A 13223-nucleotide genomic window follows, 5' to 3' on the forward strand; every position below is an offset into this window, starting at 1 on the left:
GTATGCTACAACTGCAGGAGAGTAGGACACCGGGCCGATGTCTGCTACAAACCTACAACGAACCTTTGCCGCCGTTGCGGAGAAACTCACTCGCCTCCACCTGAGGGTGAACAGCCAACCTGCCAACCCGTATGCATCGTCTGCAACGGGGGCCACAACACAGGCAGCCGGAACTGCAAATTCCGGCTGATCAACAAAAACAAACAAGGAACGCCCCATGGCAACCAGACACCCAAGCAAGGGGACAACGACTCATCACTACACGGACACCAGTCTAGGCCCAGGAAGAAGGAACACGGTGCTACCGGAAAAGGAGGAAGCCACAGCCGGAACAACTCCAGCTCCTTCCCGCCCCTGGGGAACCCTGCAGGGAACGACAAGAGAAGCTCAAGCCGCGGACGCAGCGATAGCCGCTCCAATAAAAAGGTGAGCTGGCCAGCAGAGGCCTCCCAATCTATTGACGCTCGAGAGAAGGAGTTTCAGATCCAACTACAATCCCGAGACAGAGAAATTGCCAGCCTTAAAAAAGAGTTGGCTGACATTAAACGCCTGTTACAAGCGCATCAGGTACAGAATGCCACTGCGGCTAGAATGCCACCCACTGCGTCCCAGGATTCGACCAATAATGCGATGGAAACAGACGCTATTTGCCACACTCCCTCCAACGCGTCCCAGTCTTCAGCCCATAACGCGACGGACACAGACGCCAGAATAGCAACTAAAAGACCGCATCTTACAAAAGAAGGCGAGGAATCCAAAAGAAAGGCCGAGGCTTCGGAAGCCGACACCCCGCAGCCGTCGAAAGCGCCTACCAAACTCAGGGCAGACATCAATACTCTGTCAGAGAGAACTAGCGCTATATCAACAGAACAAGCAACCTTCCAAGGCCTCGTTACTACCAAATTTGCAGAGATAGATATTCGCTTTGCAACACTAGAGAGACAGGTATCCCAAATAGCCACCTGCATGCAGCAAATAATGGATAGGCTTACAACTATCGAGGCCCGCCTACCCCCCACCTCGGATCTGTCCACGACGCCACAACCATCTATAACCCAACATGGCACCACGCCAAAAATTTGAAATTTGGCAGTGGAACTGCAGAGGCTTCCGCCGCAAGCGGGCCTACTTGCAGCTCCACATCCAACAAGCACCGTCTGTTCCAACCCCAGACGTGATTGCATTGCAAGAAGCTAGCGGCAGGGCTACACTGCCAGGCTATAAAGCATATCTGCCACCTCATTATGATACTAGTAACGCAGCCGGCTCCTTCACAGCCACTCTGGTGCATAGAAATATCACCGCAATTCAACATTTTATAAATGATTCGGAAGAAGATTACACCCTACTTGAAATAGTACCAAGGCAAAAAGGAGGCTCAAATCTCTTCATCCTTAATGTATACAACCCTCCCAGAAACAAAGGCAATGGACTCCCACACTTGTTGATAAACACAGTAAAGCTGGCTGCTAGGGCTCAACTATTAATTGTGGGAGACTTCAACGCTCAACACCCAGCATGGGGATATACCAAAGCAACTCCGAAAGGGGACCTGCTCTGGCAAATCATACAGTCACTAGGGCTCACAACGCTAAACAACCCGAGCGACCACACACGCATGGGTAACAGTGTATGTGTAGACACATCTCCAGACTTATCCCTCTCTAAAAACGTCAAGGACGCAAAGTGGGTCAACACCGGGCAAAACCTTGGTAGTGATCACTTCATCCTTAGCATCACCTTCCCCACAACAAAACTTAAAAACAAAGCAAAAGAAATACGAACCACGGATTGGGACAAGTTCAGACAACTTCGCGACAAAACAGCTCCAAAGGAGATCTCTAACCTTAGCGACTGGGTATCTCCCTGAATGAGGATGTCAGCTCCACTAGCGTTGTGGTGCCAGTTGAGAAGGAGGAGCAGATTGCAGACTCAAAACTGTTACACCTGTGGCAGGCACAAAAAGGCCTCCAAAAACGCTGGAAGCAGCAAAAACACAACAAGCGACTACGCAAAAAGATCGCTGAAATCGAGAGGCGAATCGAGGAACATACACTTACTCTCCAAACACAACAATGGAACCAAATATGTGAAAGCGTCTATGGACAGCTCGGAAATAAGAAGACATGGCATCTTGTAAGACACCTGCTCGATCCAGAACAAACACGTCCCGTGCAACAAAGTCAACTGTACAGACTCATACATAAATATGAGGGTACAACTGAAGACCTAATCAAAGAGCTAGCAGAACGTTATCTAAACACGGATGATAGTACCACACAACCAGACTACCGGGGGACTCCTAATCCAAATTTAGACGCAGACATCACAGACGCAGAGGTCTGGTACGCAATTGGAAAACTGCGGACATCTGCGGCAGGACCAGACAAAGTAACAAATAAGACTCTCAGGAACTTAGACGCAACGTCGATCGCGGCGGGTACAGACCTTATGAACAAATACTGGCATGCAGGCAACATACCACCAGAGTGGAAACACGCGAAAATCACTTTTATTCCTAAAGCGGGTAAGAAACTCAGCACTGAGAATCTACGCCCAATTTCATTAACATCATGCCTAGGCAAACTCATGGAGCATGTCATCCTCAATAGGCTCCAAAACTATGCGGAGGACATGAACCTCCTACCTGAAACAATGTTAGGATTCAGGGCCCAACTATCTACCCAGGACATTCTCTTGCAGCTTAACAAGGACATAATTGAAGCTGACGAGGGAACAGGAACGAAAGCAATATTGGGTTTAGACCTTGTTAAAGCTTTCGACAACATCACCCACAAAGCCATCTTGACAAACTTGTCAGAAATCAACCCCGGAGAAAGGACGTACAACTACATCCGATCCTTCCTCACTAACAGAACAGCAGTGATAACGGTCGGAACAATAGAGTCTGCCCCAATCAAACTAGGAAGTAAAGGAACGCCACAGGGCTCCGTCCTGTCCCCTTTCCTTTTTAACCTCTCCCTCATCAATATTACCCCCAAACTGGCACAAATACCAGACCTACATCACACGTTCTATGCAGATGACATCACACTTTGGGTAACCAAAGGATGCGAAGGCTACATAGAAGACACACTCCAAGCAGCAGTGGACATCATCGAGTCATGCGCATGGGATTCCGGCCTCACTTGTTCTGAGCAAAAATCTGAACTCTTCGTGATCCGTCGTAAACAAAGAGGTAGGCGTACCACGACATCCCCCCCGCAAATAAACGTCTATGTTAATGGACGATCTGTCAAAGAGGTACAGACCATGAGAATACTGGGGTTGTATTTACAAACAAATGGAACAAATACTGACACACTCACTAAGCTAAAACGCACGGTAGAAGCGACGGCGCGATTACTCCGCCGCATAGCTAACCGCAGACAAGGGGTGAGGGAAAGAGATTTATGCCGCCTAGTGCAGGCCCTTGCGCTGAGCAGGATACTCTATGCCACCCCTTATCTGAAATTTTCGAAAGCAGAAAAGGACAAATTGGATAGCATGATACGGCAGGCCTATAAGGCTGCGTTAGGACTCCCACTAAATGCATCAACCGAAAGGCTTATGAGGTTAGGAATACATAACACCTACAATGAACTGAAAGAAGCCCATTTAATGGCTCAAACAGCGCGATTAGCCAATTCCAGAACTGGCAGGAGTATTCTTACCAGGCTCGGAATTAACTTTCAACCTACGAATAACGATGCTAAAGTAGACTTACCCCGCGCCTATAGGACGGCCCTACTAATCAAACCACTCCCCAAAAACATGCACCCCTTACACCATGAGGGTAGAAGACAAGCACGAGCCAAAGCCTTACATAAGAAATACAGACAGTGCGCTGCAACACTTTATGTAGATGCGGCAGAATACAAAAATACCAATGCCTTTGCAGTTGTGGTTGTGAACGAGAATGGTGACCACATCGTCTCGGCGACAATCAAAACGAAATCCTCTGAAACGGCAGAAGAGGCGGCTATAGCCCTCGCCCTAGCACATACCCAAGGGAGCATCATCCTCAGCGATTCCAAAATGGGTATCAATAATTTCGCTAAAGGGCGAATTACAAACACCTCCCTTAGAATCCTTAACGCAACCAAATTCTCACCAAATTATTCCGAATTGATATGGGTCCCAGCCCATTCGGGGAATCCGGGGAACGAGGCAGCCCACAATAAAGCCCGAGGTTTCGTCGACCGGGCAGTGGATGAGTCTGGCTCCCTGAATTTCACGAAGGACTCAATGATCACATATCATGATCTGACCAATCATTTTAAACTAGAGAGGAGAATTTTCCCCCTCCAGACAAAAGACTTACTAAAGAACAAGAGGTTACGTGGCGTCGTCTACAGACGAGATCGATACGCACCCCATCACTCCTCGCGCACATTTATCCAGATCTTTACAACCCAAACTGCAAACACTGTGGCCAACGTGCTACCTACGATCACATCCTGTGGGTCTGCAAAATAGAGCCACCTCCGGGTGATCTAGTTACAGCTCCTTCTCTCGAGTGGTGGGAGACCGTGCTGGCTAGCTCTGACCCCAGAACGCAAGTTTTGGCGGTGGAGTGGGCTGACAAAGTCGTCGAGGGCTATGTACTCTCGACCACTTAACGCGACCTCTTGCCAAGCTCTTCCCGGCGAATAAAATGTTTTACAATCAATAGCGGCACTCTCCTCCGCGCCGCGCTTTCCTCCTCGATTCTCCTCGCGCGGCGGCTGCGAGCTTTGCGCACGACACGCTTTTTCTCCTTTGCGCCCGCCGGCCGACGACAGCAGTGAGTGAAGCGCGTGTTTTTCGGTCAGGTTTGCGCTCCAGGAGTGCGCAAAATATTTGAGAAATTGCGAGAAAAGCATTGAGAATGCCCAAAGCAACGTTCATGAAGAGATTGGTTTCTTAGAACTGTTTGAATGGGGAATACTGATGTAAACAAAGCTTTCAGGCGAGTTCTGCACTGCAGACACTTTTTAAGTCACATGATAAGGTGTTTTACTTTGTGCACCTGATCTAGTACTGCCTCTGACTTTATCTGTGTTTGTTTTTTTAGGGCGCGTACTCTGTCACCTCGGCAAAACTTCGGAAAACAACCCAGGCTGGTGCTTTGAACTTCAAGATCAGAGAAGGTCGAAGTGGGGCTTAGTCTATTACGCTACTGTCAAGCTATCTCTCTAAGCATAGTATATATCACGTGATAAACCGTGAGGTTGGATCATTGGTTACTTATACACTTATTTTCACCAATTACTGGGCCAAATTAATTGATATTTAGTAAATTGCAATTAAAACCCAAATTTGCACTGCAGCATCGAGTCATATACCGTTGTAAAGATTAGGCCAAGTTTGATGGCACTGTGCTAGCTAGCGATCCACATTAATTTGCGTCAATTAGTTAATTTTGTATAAAACCAAACTTTGAGCCAGACGATAGTCATATACCATTGAAAAGCCTAGGATAAATGCAAATGCTCTGAAATAGTTAGCGATCTCTAACAATTAGCATTAATGAGCTATATGCAATCAAAACCACTATTTGCATTAGAGCGTCGAGTCATATACCTTTCGAATTCGTAAGTTCAGTGCAAATGCGCTGTGCTATTATGGGCCCGAATTAATTATTGCTAATTATTTAACTGCAGTTAAATCCAAACTTTGAACTATAGATGGAAAACTAAGGGCATGTGTAAACGCATTATGCTAGCTAGTCAAACTAAAAGAAAAACCTCACAACAACAGAGATAACACTCTAACTAGTCTTAACACGAACTGGTTCGAAATGTTTTTCTTTGTTTGTGCATACTTGTGTGCAGTAGGTCTTATTTAGCGTGCACCTGCTTACAATAAATTAGTCATGAGTGCATCTTCCGTCCCTAGGTTTGTCTCATCACTGTGAAAGTGGCTTTTGCATTCGAGTCTGTTCACTGAATAAAACAGTTGCACACATTCAATGCGATCAATGAGCGCGGACAACCATTCATCGACCGCAATTCATAGAACAATATTAGGCACTGGTGTCAAGGAAGCATAAGAATATGCTCGGTATCCCTATGAGAGAATGCATTCTATATCTCTAGGAAAGATAAACGCCCCTCGATAATGTAATATTATACTTGACATCGAAATTTCGTTTCACTAAGTAGCAGACGATATAAATCTTATATTTTGATTAGGCATCACAAAAAAATGTATTATTAAAGAAAATGAGAGCATGGTCCGCAGGATGATTTATTTTCGCGCACGTACAACAACATTGATTGACAAGATACACGCAACAGGCGGGAGAATCAGATAATATTCAACATCTACACTAGTGCAGAAATGTGGTATACAGTACTGATGACAGTTGATAAAAAACATGCTCAAGGAAATACAACAGCGGTGTATGTCATAGCTGAAATCAACGTAACTTTGTACATGTATACAGCAGTTTCATGCAACCGAAAGTTGACGGACAATGGGATCTTACGCTAAAAGCTTCTTTGTTAAAAATTCCGTGTTTGTTGTTATAAAGACGACGCTGCAGGTGCAACAACTAGCACGTTTTGAGCCCAGTCGCTGTTTGCAGAGAAGATTCAATGCGCGGATGATTTGGAGATTCGTTCCGTTCTGGCCTCGCATGCAAAATAACCTAAAAACGAAGCAGCAAACAACCCTCGAAGGATGCCTTCCAACCAACGGCGTCAACCATTCGTTATGAGGTCGTGGTGAATCCCCTAACGTGAATATATATGGCATCATGAATACCGCATAACTATCTTCAGGCCGCTTGCTGCAGTTGTACGCGCAACAGCACGGTATATCGCTTGCACGTTGCAATAAAAGTCTTGCTGCAGTTGTACGCGCAACAGCACGGTATATCGCTTGCACGTTGCAATAAAAGTACAGCGCGTAATCGCTCGCCGAGCCTAGGAGAAAAATTGCGCGGAGGAAAAAGAAAAACACAAGCAAAACGCCAGACCCCCCCCCCCCCCCTTTTCCAAGGGCAACGGCAGGGAGACCAATCGTCGCGCAGGAAATCGGTCGGAGAGCCGACCCTCAGGGAAGGGGCGAGTATGGGGCGAGGAGGTCAGGCGGCGGCGGCAAAGTTCAATGGTTGGCGGAACTTCCATTTTGTCAAGGGGTTTTAGGCAGTTGCCTCCGGCGCGCTCTCCTGCGGCGCGCGCTCAAAGCAGACGACAAGCAGACGAAACGGGTGTTTGCTTCAGCGGGCACGCCGGGAAGTTGTATTTCTGCGCCCTTAAGTAAAACAGCAACAGTTCTTGTCGGTGTGTGTTCGAGGGCCGTAATACGAACAGCGCTGCTACGCGCAGTGCGGACTCCTTCGGAATTTGTTAGAATAAGATGGGACGCAGGTGTTTTGTTCGAAATTGCAAAAGCGGTTTCAAGTGTAGCAGGGAGAAGGTGAGCATAGGCGCGCGCGGCAGAACGGGAGCAACACGCTCGACCGGTTGCTTTGGCAACCGAAATGCAGTATAGTTTATTTCCAGGCCGCGAGCAGGATAGTGGCGCCGCGGGCTTGTGACCTTTTCTGGTCGCCGCAGACGGCGGAGTTTCCACTCCTTATAGTCTTCCTCCGTGACCGTCCTCAATCAGTGCCGCAACGAGGTGATCCTCTATATGGGATTCTTAGCAGCCCACTTGGTTCTTATAGACTGCTCCTACCCGTCGCCTGCAGCCTCCCAAGCAGCACAGGTAATTGGCCCAACATTGGAATCGTATTGACAAAGGCCGGCCCTAAAAAGGACCAGAATAGGACCATCCTGTTGAAATATTGAGCCGATTACCTGTGCTGCTTGGGCTGGCTTTGTGGTTTCTCTCCCTGTTTCACCTCTTCCACCTGTTCCTAGCGGCGACTACGTCGTTGGCCCCTTCCCGATGTCGTTCTCCACCATAACGTACGTCGTTCGTCGTTCTCCCGCACCTCATCATGTGCGTCACCGAGAATAGCACCTACCTTCCTGGCCTTGACTTCAGCCTGTCGTCATTTCGCTCGCTGATATATGTCGCCTCTGACTGTACCGTTTCTGCCCTAACAGCTGCTCCGCCTTCTGACGCCCCTCTGTCAGACATCTCCGGTTGAACACCTATTTCCGGTATAACTGCGCAACATCTGAGCCTCGAGTGAGCTGAAGATCTCAGCCACCTGTGCCCTAAAGTGAGATTTTTGTAGCGATAGCTACACTACGCTAGCATTTCGAGTCTTCAGCGTGGCCACCCTTTAGCCGCCGTGGCTGGTCACGTGGTCGGTCATATGGTTGGTCACGTCGTGTGGAGCAGCTGCAGGCGGCGCGGCGCGCAGGCGAAACCGAGTGGGGGGGGGGGGGGGGGGGGGAAGAGTGTGAATCCACGTCCAGGGATGAAGATGAAGAAAGAACGCCCAGCGAAACGGAGCGGCAAAAGTCTGGTTTTGTAATTCGACTGAGCGAGTTCCACTCGGCCAGCTGTGGCTATCGTGTCATAGGTTTAACCAGAGCTAAACCACAGCCACTTTTACGTTGGTACTTGACCTCTGAGTCAAGCGCGCGTTGTGACTCACCGAACTGACACCGACGATGACAGTTCTACATACCTGAGGCCGTACCTTGTTCCTCTTTCTGAGTGCCATGTAATCAAGCGGTAGGTCGACAAGATGCTGGCGAACAACATTATCGAGCCTTATAACAGCCCCTGGGCATCCCCTGTCTTGGTCTCTAAGAAGAAACATCAAAGTTGGCGTTTTTGTGTCCATTATCGGCATCTGAACAGGATCACCAAGATAGATGTCTATCTTCTTCCGCGAATTGATGCTGCCCTGGATTGTTTACACGGAGGCCGTTACTTTTCCTCCATCGACCTTCGCACTGGCTACTGGCAGATATCTGTCGACGAAACGGTCCGTGAGAAGAATGCTGTCGTAACCCCAGACAGTCTCGGCCAACTTAATTCTTTTTGTGCTTCGTAACGCCCCTGCCACATCTGAACGCATGATGGACTCGTTGCTCCACGGCTTTAAATGAACAACTTGTCTATGCTACTTGGATGACGGGATTGATTTTTCGCCCACATTTGGAAGCCACCTTCTTCGACTTTTGTCCATCTTCGCTTTCTTCCGCAACGCCACACTTCACCTTAACTCAAAGCAATATCCACGGCAATATGTCCCTCCTGAAGCCTCACACTTGACACCAACCAACCTTCTACTTCTGCTGTGCCAATGCCTGCGTTCACAAAAGCTACCAAGAGTGCTATCGTGTTTGCTCTACGGACGTCTAAATGACGTGTCCCGCTAAGAGGCGTTGAGCTTTTTGCCCTCCCTCGATATCGGTGCATTGAAACGTAAACAACATCAAAGCTTCCCCTATCATAAAGAATAAGTCCGATATTCCGAAGAAGGCAACTCCTACCTATCCACAGCGATAATATTCATGGCACGCTTCAAAGTTTCGAGTGAAATTGCCGCTCAATCGCAACTTCATTTCATGATATGCAGAACCTTATTTTAAAACACAATCAAGATACCACTGCAGGAAACGTGGCTATCACTTAATACTATATTTCCAATAATAAATTTCCGTATTTTACAAGCTGATCAGAGATTTCCGCCCTGGCTACTGAGCGTTGTGGACGTGCGCTGCATGGTCTCCCGCTTCGAAGCCAGCTATTGGCGGAACGTTTCGGTTCTCGGACCTGCCGACTATTGGAACAACTCCGGAGGACAACCTTGCACCCGTGGGTCCAAATGTTGGCATGTTGACGCGCAGCTTCCATATTTCTTCGGGCGTTTTACCCCGACCACATTACGGAGAGACTAGGCGTAACGCCTAGACCTCGATCGACGCCACGGCGGCGGGCTCCGCGCTCGCTCCGCCGACAGAGCCCGAGACCTGCGCAACCCTGGAGATGGATTGCACCGTCGAATGGTAGGACTTAACACTAGCAGAGCTAGAAAATGAAGAATGGGAGACTATCCTTCCCCTTCAAGACCGCGCCAGGCGCATGAACAAAAACCCGGACAGCCACAGCCGCGTCGACGACCCCGCCGCGGCGGCTCAGTGCTTAGGGCACTCGGCTACTGATCCGGAGATCCCGGGTTCGAACTCGACGGCGGACGCGGCGTTTCGATGGAGGCGAAACGCTGCGGCGCCCGTGTGCTGTGCGGTGTCAGTGCCCTTAAAGATCCCCAGGCGGTCGAAATCATTCCGGAGCCCTCTACTACAGCACGTCTTTCTTCCTTTCTTCTCTCAGACCCTCCCTTGTCCCTTCTCTTCGGTTGAGGTCTGCGACGATAAGTGAGACAAATACTGCGCCATTTCCTTTCCCAAAAGCCAATTTTCAATTTTACGTCGACGACGCTAGGTCTAAGCCGGGTACGGTCGATGCGAAGCCGAACTCCGACACCCCAGTCAATAAGAAGCGAGGACCGTCTGCAACCAAAAAGTGGGCACCGTCCCCGAGACTACCAACGGACGACTACAAAATCGTGTGCCGACCGAAAAATTTGGACCTGAGCAGCGTCTCCACGCGTGTTCTCGAGCGTTCCAATGGGACGCAGCAAAGTTGTCGCCGCTAGCGGTGCAAGACGTGGACACTGCGCGTGTGAACCCCGTGAACAAAACGCTAACAGTGAGCACATCGGACCGCCAAAGAGCATCGGCGCACGTCGGATTAAATGTCCTCAAACTTGGAGGGCAAGAAAAGAAAGTGGCGTCTCACGTCGCGGCGCCGGACGACTCGGTTAGAGGCGTAATCTACCGGGCGTACGACGGATACCCGCCAGATCAGGTCCGAGAAGGCTTCATGAGGAGAAACAAAGACGTCGACATCGTCAACGCAAGAAAACTGAGCAAGTCAAGAACCATAGAGATTACATTCAAAGGGAACGATATTCCAAGACAACATTATTACTGGAGCCGAGACTTATCCGTGTTCCCGTGCAGATAGCGAATGGAAGCTTGCTACAATTGTCGCAAGGTCGGTCACAAGGCTGAAGTATGCTACCAACCAAAGACAAATTTCTGCCACCGCTGCGGTAACGACCCCCCGGCCCCTCCAGAAGGGGAACCTCTAACATGCATGAGACTACATAGTGTGCCAAGGGGCGCATAATACTGCGAGCCTCAACTGCAAACATCGCCTTGTGGTCCGGAAATAAGCGAGCAAGCCAAACGAGAGCGCGGGTCAGCGCCACGCGGAACATCAACCAAGTTCCAAGGAAAGGTCCTCGAGTCTGGAAAGACGCGAGAAAAAGCACCGTGATCCTAAACAGACTGCAGGAGTACGCGGAGGACAAGGAGATCATCCCCCCAACCATGCTTGGCTTCAGAGCTAATTTATCCACCCAGGATGTCATGCTCCAGCTCAAGGCAAACGTGATAGATCTTGGGAAGGGCACGGGCACCAAAGCATGCTGGGGCCTGATCTCAACAAAGCCTTCGGTGACGTGCAACATAGAACCATTCTTAAGAACCCCTCAGTCATTAACCCAGGCGAAAATATCTTCCGATACATCCGCTCATTTCTTAGCCATAGGTCAGCGACAATCACGGCAGGCGACATAGTCATTGCCTTTTCGGCTAGGGGGCACAGGGACACCCCAGGGATCGGTGCTGTCGCAATTTATCTTCAATCTCTCCCTCATAAAAATTCCACCCATGCTAGAAGCCATATCCGAACTGATACATACATTCTACGCAGATAACATCACTCTCTGGACCACTAGCGGGAGCGATGGTCAGATACAGGAAACGCTGCAAAGCGCGGTAGACACTATCGCAAAGCTCGCAGGTAAAGAAGGCCTAACATGCTCACACCCAAAATCGGAGCTCCTGGTCTTCAGAGATAAATTCAGAGGGCGCGGTGGCAGGACATAAGCGCCCCCACCACCCCTTAGCATGTGTGTGTGTGTGTGGGTGGGGGGGGGGGGGGAGCTTCTGTCACCACTTCGCGCACTTTTACGTGCGCCCCCAGACACCCTTAGAGCGTGTGGGGGTAGCGGCCTCGGTCACATGTAGAGGAGATGCCCTCGACTCGGCGTGGCAAACTCAGCCGGAGACCAGCTACCAAGTGACAAGGGGTTGGTCGTTTGGTGCCCAGCTTTCGCCGGTCGCAAGTCAGAGAATGGGTCGGAGCCAAAGGTTCACAAAAGAAAACAAAGTTTATACAGCGAAGAGACGATACAAAGGATTGCACTATCACACGTACGAGCACATACAAAGTGATTCACCAATACCATGCAACACGTGCAAGGTAACACTTGAGATAGAAAACAATTCAACAAAATCTTTGCACCTAAAGTGCACTAACACAGGGAGAGACAAATAAACATAACACAATTGCTCACCGGGCACTGCGACAATCCAACGACTTCAGGAGCACGACGGGCCGATCCGCAGACTGGCGCACGTTGCCTCGCTGTTCCTTGGCTGGGCGAGTGTTCTCCCGGGAGTCGAGAGAGCGCGCTTCTCGGAAGCTTGAACGGCGGCTCGGGCTAACAGACTTCTTCTTCTGTGGTTGTAGGGAAGGATGAAAGTGGGAGGACACGGGCTTGTCTACTGAAGGGCTAGCCTCCACGCCCACTGCCGGCGTGTCATAGGAGGAAGAGGGGAGAAGAAAAAGGTTGAAAGAGGAGAGGGTAGGCGCGCAGCCAACCGGTAACAGACGGCGGTTGCAGCCCCTCATTTATAGGCGCAGTCCGCGTCTGTTTGTTCTTCGTGCCAGGGCAGGCGCGCACATACAGGCAACTTTAACCGCACAAACTCCTTCTCCTTGCGCCGGGCGCGCGACCCCATTGGTCGAGCGCGGAGACCACCTTCTAGAACAATCTAGGTCATTCGCGGCACGCTGAGTCATCGGCGCCGGAGCGAACTGGGGAGGGCACAAGGTTACCTCCTTTCCGTCGACAACAAGCAAAAACTTCAACATTCGAGAAATGTCGACGCCGCGCGCGGCCATGCCCCCCCCGCGGCGCCGCGCCGGCGAGCTGAGCGGAAAGTTACAACCGCCGGGGTTCCTTTCCCGCTGTTATTGTTTTTATTTTACCGCGCGCGGGCGCCATTGCTTAGGCGCAGCGCCAGTTTTTTTTTTTAAAGATGCGCCGAATTTTGTGACAGCTTTTATCAAGGAGGTGCAGACGATAAGGATCTTGGGACTGTATCTACAAGCTAACAGGAAAAACAAGGAAACCTTGAAAAAGGTGAAAATTTCGCTATGTCAATTAGGATAATTAGAATAATCGCCAA

The 13223-nt window shown here is 49.7% G+C and overlaps 1 protein-coding gene across 1 annotated transcript in view; it reads right to left on the minus strand.

The window, feature by feature from the left end:
• The window catches only part of LOC144096697 (uncharacterized), a 44289-nt gene extending 31658 nt beyond the window's left edge, over positions 1–12631 (minus strand). The window contains exon 1 of the mRNA XM_077629538.1: positions 12326–12631. The gene's annotated coding sequence lies outside the window, so the exon portion shown is untranslated. The remainder of the gene's footprint in view (positions 1–12325) is intronic.
• Positions 12632–13223: the final 592 nt, after the last annotated feature.

The sequence above is a fragment of the Amblyomma americanum genome, chromosome 7 (genome assembly GCF_052857255.1).
Source record: "Amblyomma americanum isolate KBUSLIRL-KWMA chromosome 7, ASM5285725v1, whole genome shotgun sequence".
NCBI classification, from domain to species: Eukaryota; Metazoa; Arthropoda; class Arachnida; order Ixodida; family Ixodidae; genus Amblyomma; species Amblyomma americanum.